The 6272-nt window shown below is 40.6% G+C and overlaps 1 long non-coding RNA gene across 1 annotated transcript in view; it reads right to left on the bottom strand.

The window, feature by feature from the left end:
* Window positions 1-867: 867 nt before the first annotated feature.
* Window positions 868-6272, bottom strand: part of LOC116685979 (uncharacterized) — a 12343-nt gene continuing 6938 nt past the window's right edge. The window contains exons 3-5 of the long non-coding RNA XR_004331099.1: window positions 4395-4451; window positions 3142-3166; window positions 868-1816 (exon numbers count right to left, since the gene is read on the bottom strand). This is a non-coding gene — a long non-coding RNA (uncharacterized LOC116685979). The remainder of the gene's footprint in view (window positions 1817-3141; window positions 3167-4394; window positions 4452-6272) is intronic.

The raw sequence follows: 6272 nt of genomic DNA on the forward strand, positions 1-6272 counted from the left end.
GGTGGAAAGATGACCCAACATGGCTTTTCATAGTTTTGATTTGTTTCTGTCTACTTTGAAGTGTATTTTACAATGCTAAAATTACTGTTTATTTGCATGGAGTCTGGTGGGTTTAGCGAACGCAATTTCGCAGATGTTTTTATATTTAAAAAAGGATCTTACTTTTTAAGAGAAAGGTCGACCTCCTTTGAAATCCTTTCCATAATGTTGTCAGCACTTTTATAAATGTTAATACAAGCTGGACTATTGTCCAATTATCTTACATTGTAGCTTGTTTCACCGCTGCCGACTGCAATGATCTCTCTTAATACTGGACCAATGTCAAAGATTGTTGTTCTCATCAGTCAGTTAACACAAAAACATAGGAAAATGAACCAGGTTGTAAAAAACGGTATTTACCCTTTAAACACATTTTGAGATGCTTCAGTTGATTTTTAATGTTTGAAAGCCAACTGGGCTTGCACTGCGGGTGGGGGCGTCGTCCTGTAGAAATACGTTAACGTTACTGTAGGTGACGCTACACGTGACCAATCTCATAAAAAAAATGCTCTAATTATTTAATTGTGGCTGTACAAAATAACACTGACTATGTAAAAAAGTTGCAGTTAGACAATTATCTAATAATTGTTACAGGCCTACTACTTCACTTTTTATGCCCTAAGTACATTTAGCTGAAAATGCTTCTGTCCTTAAGTTGGATTTTAAATGCATGACAAGATCACTGCAATGGATTCTTTTTACATTGTGGTTTGACTGTATAAGGAAGGCTAAAGGATCTGAATACTTCCTGGTAATGTGTTCTACCTTGCTCTAATCCCAAACTGCAGTAGGCCTATTCATTCACAGTAAAGGACGATGCACAAATAGTTCTTTATTTTCAATGTTTATTAAACAGAATGAGCAGTAATTAGAATCTTCAAATCTCATAAACAGGAACATGACGTGACTTTGAGCTGGATTGAAACAATAATTAATGATGGATTTCTCTCGTGTCTAAACACTAACTGCAGTCAAAACTAACTCTATAAAAACATATCCACCATTATTGCACACACCACACAGAATTATGGTACATGCTGTAAATGAATTAGCTGATAAGCCCCGCCCCCAAGAACAGTATTTCCAGGAATCCCCCTTTCTGATAGGTCAAGGGATTCCTGGGAAAACTGGACCCCAGGAGAGAGGAGAAGAAAAATGAACGATGTCATCCCTCCATCATCACACCAGTGGAACGGGGGATCCCATCCTCAAATGCAGACGTGGAGCTGTGGTTTCCATACCTCTCGTGTTAGAAGATTTGAAAACATCACGTCTGTATTTTGGCGGACACACGTCATATAATTTATAACATGTGGTCAACTTCATTAATCTGACATTTATTATGTTACATTTGATAGATCTTAATGGAAATTAAAGAGACATTCTTACATTAATTCATTTAAAAAAATTGTTAGAAATACCATAACAACATATTTTATTATATAGTGTATATTAATCAAAGGTGTGACATTTTCAAATTTGTTCCTAATCCTCATTTTGTGATGAATTCTACAACTTGTCAAACTTTGGGAGTTGGTCCAGTCTCATCGAAACTACAGGCCGTGACCCACAAGTTGTGATTGCAGTGTTGCATGCTGGTTCATATCATCCTCCCTGTCTGAAGCCAACCAGAGGCCTGGAGCCCTGCTGCTGGATGCCGTTACCTGGCTGTGGGTATATGTCTGTCCTCCGTCCCGAGCTACAGTGCTTCATCTCAGACTACCAACTGACCAGAGATGCAGCACTGCACCATGGGCCACAGGGATGAATAGCTCGACTGGAGAAAAACACAGGGATGAGGCAAACAGAGCACAGTCAGTAATTTAGAAGCCGTCTTACTGTTTGTTGTTTTTTTACTAACATCCAAAATGCACTAATGAAACCGAAACACTCTGTACACATCTCAGGACCAACTCTTACTCTTACTCATTGAACGATGATCTGAAGCAACACTTACAGCTGGTAGCATTAAAATATGAATCGCCATTGTCTCTGAAGGGCACTTCTTTATTTAACAGTTTTTTTAACCCTAGTTTGTACATGTGTATAATGTACAGTCCATATAGAGGTTTAGAGGCGTTTGTCTTTGAGTGAGAAAACCTTATGAATATTGAAAGATGTGCTCCCAGGCTCCATTTTGCAAGTTCTGTTTTGTTGATTGTGTGAAGAGTTGTAAAAAGAAAATGTATTGAGAATTTAGTTTTTACCGAACCTGTTATAACATCTGCTGCATAGATTTCTATTCGGATTTAACGTGACATTATACAAACTGTCTTTACAGTTGACAAAGAAATGTTATAAAACAGGAAGCCACGGGCACTCAGGTGGCCAACAACTGATAGGAATCTGAATGAGTTGAGTGAAAGCTAGCATCAGAGTGATGCAAGTTATAGTTGCCTTATGATGATGAGACATGATGACATCAGAATAAACACATTTCTCTCAGCATCATGAAGGACAAAGGTCTATTCTAAAGACAGAGGAGGAAATATGGAAATAATTCATGACAGCTAAATAAAACATGCTCAATGTGGTTCAAAGTATGGACTTGTTTCTAAATAAGTCCATACTGCGTACTAAATCTACGGATTAATAGATACTGGAAATACTGGTGAAAATGGATTGGGTTGATTAGTAATTGCTTACTGTATGAACTGGCATGTGTCTCCATCAGTACAATATGTGTATGAGCGCATAGCTTAATCAGGTTTGTTGTATTTCTGTTTCTTTGGGGGTGAATGTATAAAGCATGCACAATGACCAAATGAAGACAACAGTATTCAATTACAGCTAAGACACAGTTTAACGTCTTTCTACTAATGTCTGAAACATCAGTGAAAGCAGGGCGAGACAAAAAATAGCGTGTGTGTGCGTGTGTGTGTGAGAGAGAGAGAAAGGCAGACAGAGAGAGAGAGGGAGAGAGAGAGATTGATGGAGTGCACAGCACAAACATTTTTGTTGGGGAGGGGTAAACAGGAAATGGTTTTAACCCCCAGTGGACCTACATAATACCAACTTCCTGTCATGTTACTGCTCCCTCTCACATTCCACACGTGTGTGTGTGTGTATGTGTGTGTGTGTATGTGTGTGTGTGTTACTCACCTCTGTACTTGCTCATCTCTGACATCTGAAATACAACACACATATTTAGTTGAAAGAGAGACATTGCAACGGCGCACACAAACTCATGCACGCACACACACACACACACACACACACACACACACACACACACACACACACACACACACACCTTTTTACCTTAACATACAAAGCACTTTACAATTGACCTCATTCAATTCTGTAATTGCAAACTTGAAGACAAGAGACATTTAAAGGAAACCATGAACAAAATTGTGTTGAAACCTAATGAATCCAGTTGCTTCCATTCACTCACTGATTGGTTTGAGTATGAAAATAAAATGTTAGACGGCACTCTCCAGCACCATAAAACCACTAATTGATGGAATTTCTTTTTCTTCCCTGCAGTAGAATTCCAGAGACCCGGAAAATCTCTGAACAGGAGCAGTGACTCGGCTCTGGAGCCTTGTGGTGGAACTACACTTTACTAACTCATTTGATGTTGGTTTGTCAGTTCATGTGGAGCCGCTGTATTTTCATATTGTTTTATCTGTGAGTATATTCTCTGGGGAGTCATTCCCCGGAGTCCTTATGTTCTTTTTTCCCCAGCATGTTCCCTCGGATCAGGGATGCTCCAAAATCAGGGTAGCAGCTGTCACCATGGTCCCGCTACACGTTCTGCGGTGCCCAGCTACGTCCTGCCGGGCCTTGTAATGCCGCACGGCGTCCTGCTATGCCAGGAACTACCTCAAAGAACTGCTACAAACTACTAATTTTTCTATTTTTGTTATTTCCACTAACCCCAACCGGCCCGTCAGACACCGCCTACCAAGAGCCTGGGTCTGACCGAGGTTTCTGCCTAAAAGGAAGTTTTTCCTCGCCGCTGTCGCACTGTTGCTTGCTCTGGAGGAAACTACTAGAACTGTTGGGTCCTTGTAAATTCTGGAGTATGGTCTAGACCTACTCTATCTGTAAAGTAAAATCTATTAAGTAAAGTGTCTTGAGATAACTCTTGTTATGAATTGATACTATAAATAAAATTGAATTGAAATTGAATATTGCCCAGAGTTATGGTAAATGTCTAAAGTTCTGGACTTCAAAGAGGGAGGCAGTGGTGGAAATGGCTTCCTGTAATCTCAGCAGAAACAATGCGGTTCTGAATGATAAGAAGCCTGTCAGGGAACTTCTCTAGAGTCATATCAAATGTATTATATTTTTCTGAAACTGACTAAAAAGTGCAAAACTCTCTGTAGAGTCTGGAAGTTCTCTCTTACCCCAAGTGCAATCGGTTGGATCTCCATCTTTGATCTTCATTATCTCAACAGCAACACCTGATAGAAGATACACATACACATATTTATGGTTACAATGTTCTTAGTGACTTTTGATGCCATTTGAGCGCCATCACGGACACTATATCACTGAGTAGATCAAGGAGAGAGAGGAGACAGAGAGAAAGACATATAAAGACAGAGGGGGAGAAAGAGAAGCCGGGTGTTTTCCAAGAATGCTCTGAGTCTGCTCGGCGAGAAACTCCCAGCTTGCCCATATAAGGCCTGAGCCAGCCTTTTATTTTTGGGATCATGGAAAATGGGATTGCTGCTTTGGATAAACATTCCCTCTTCCAGTCTGTGATCGCTCCCACTGTTACGCCCCCCCCCCCCCCTCCTCCCCCCATTCACACACCTCCTCCTTCTTCCAGCTGGCTACATTCATTCCCTTTTCTAGTCACAGTGGGGAGAGACTCACTTAAAAGGCAGCAGAGGGAGAGGAGGCCTTTATCTCACTCTGTCCTTCTCCCTCTTCTCTGGGCCCAACAAGTCCATATTAAGAAGAAAGGCCAGGAGGTTGCGCTCTCTCTCTCTCTCTCTCTCTCTCTCTCTCTCTCTCTCTCTCTCTCACACACACACGCAAGAGAGAAAGCCACAGTCCCACAGTAGGTCATGTCTCGAGGTCTGTCTTCAGGAAGTGTTGCCCTCACTAAACCAAAGCAACAAACAGATCTGCCCTCTCCCAGCCGGACTGGGTGCGTGCGTGTATGGTTCATCACTTCAAGCTTTAAGCCTGAAACCTGGCCCTGGGACGCAGTCTCGTCTCAGTGTATCGTTTGTAATAGTTTGTCACTGTTTGTGGTTCTTAAATATATAAGAATAATAGTAATAAAAAAAAGCCTGACAGGTTCCAGAGTTTCAGGCCACAGGCACCACCCTCATTTCTCACTTCTTCATCATCATCATCATCATCATCATCATCATCGTCATTATCATTACCAGCCTGGATTCAGATACACTTTGTTGTGTGAAACTATTTATGATGCATTCTTGCCCGTTGTGTTAGCTTTAACTTAGGATTTGTAATGTACTCTGATTAAACCTTATACATGCAAAGATTTTTGGTTGGCATGGCTTTGGTTAGAATTGGATTCAATGGTCATGAAAAAATACATGTGTGTGTGGAATGTGTGAAAAATAGGATTGTTAAGTAGTGTAGCCCATACCTCCATCAGGGAATTACAGTCCAACACAAAGTGCCACTGTATTCAAGAATAAAGTTTTAACCAGCGTACACTCTTAAAGTAATTGTTTTGGGAATTTGGACATTTGGGAAAAATACGCTAAGTCTCTTTCTTTCTGGAAGTGAGATAGAATAGATCCACCAGGGTGAAAATGGGTCTTCAGCTCACCAAACACTAGGATCAACAGTTTAAAAGGCAGACAAGCAGTTAGTATACACATAGACAAGGTCATATTACACATTAAAGCTATAGTGCATAGTTTCTGTATTCCACATGAGGAATTCTGACAACAAAACTGTTGGCACGTCTAAGAGATACAAGCGCACCACTACTTTTAAATCATTATTTAAGAGGGAGCCCTGTTATTTGTTCCTATTCACTTAATACATCCACTGGATTTAAACGTGTGACATGTTCCAGTAATGAGCTATGGTGTGTGCTTTTCTGAAGTAATGGACAATGAAAATCTAATTTTTGTTTAAATCCAGGTGAGCTTTGAGCTTGGACATTACATCTTCTCAAAAATAAAAATCACTTCCTGCTTTGACTATGGCACTTTGGCACAGAATGAAGCTCCACAATAATCTGCAACTGGGCCAAAACCCAAACCGCAGACTGACCTGGAGTTCTACAGCCA

The sequence above is a fragment of the Etheostoma spectabile genome, unplaced genomic scaffold (assembly GCF_008692095.1).
Source record: "Etheostoma spectabile isolate EspeVRDwgs_2016 unplaced genomic scaffold, UIUC_Espe_1.0 scaffold280, whole genome shotgun sequence".
Lineage (NCBI taxonomy): Eukaryota > Metazoa > Chordata > Actinopteri > Perciformes > Percidae > Etheostoma > Etheostoma spectabile.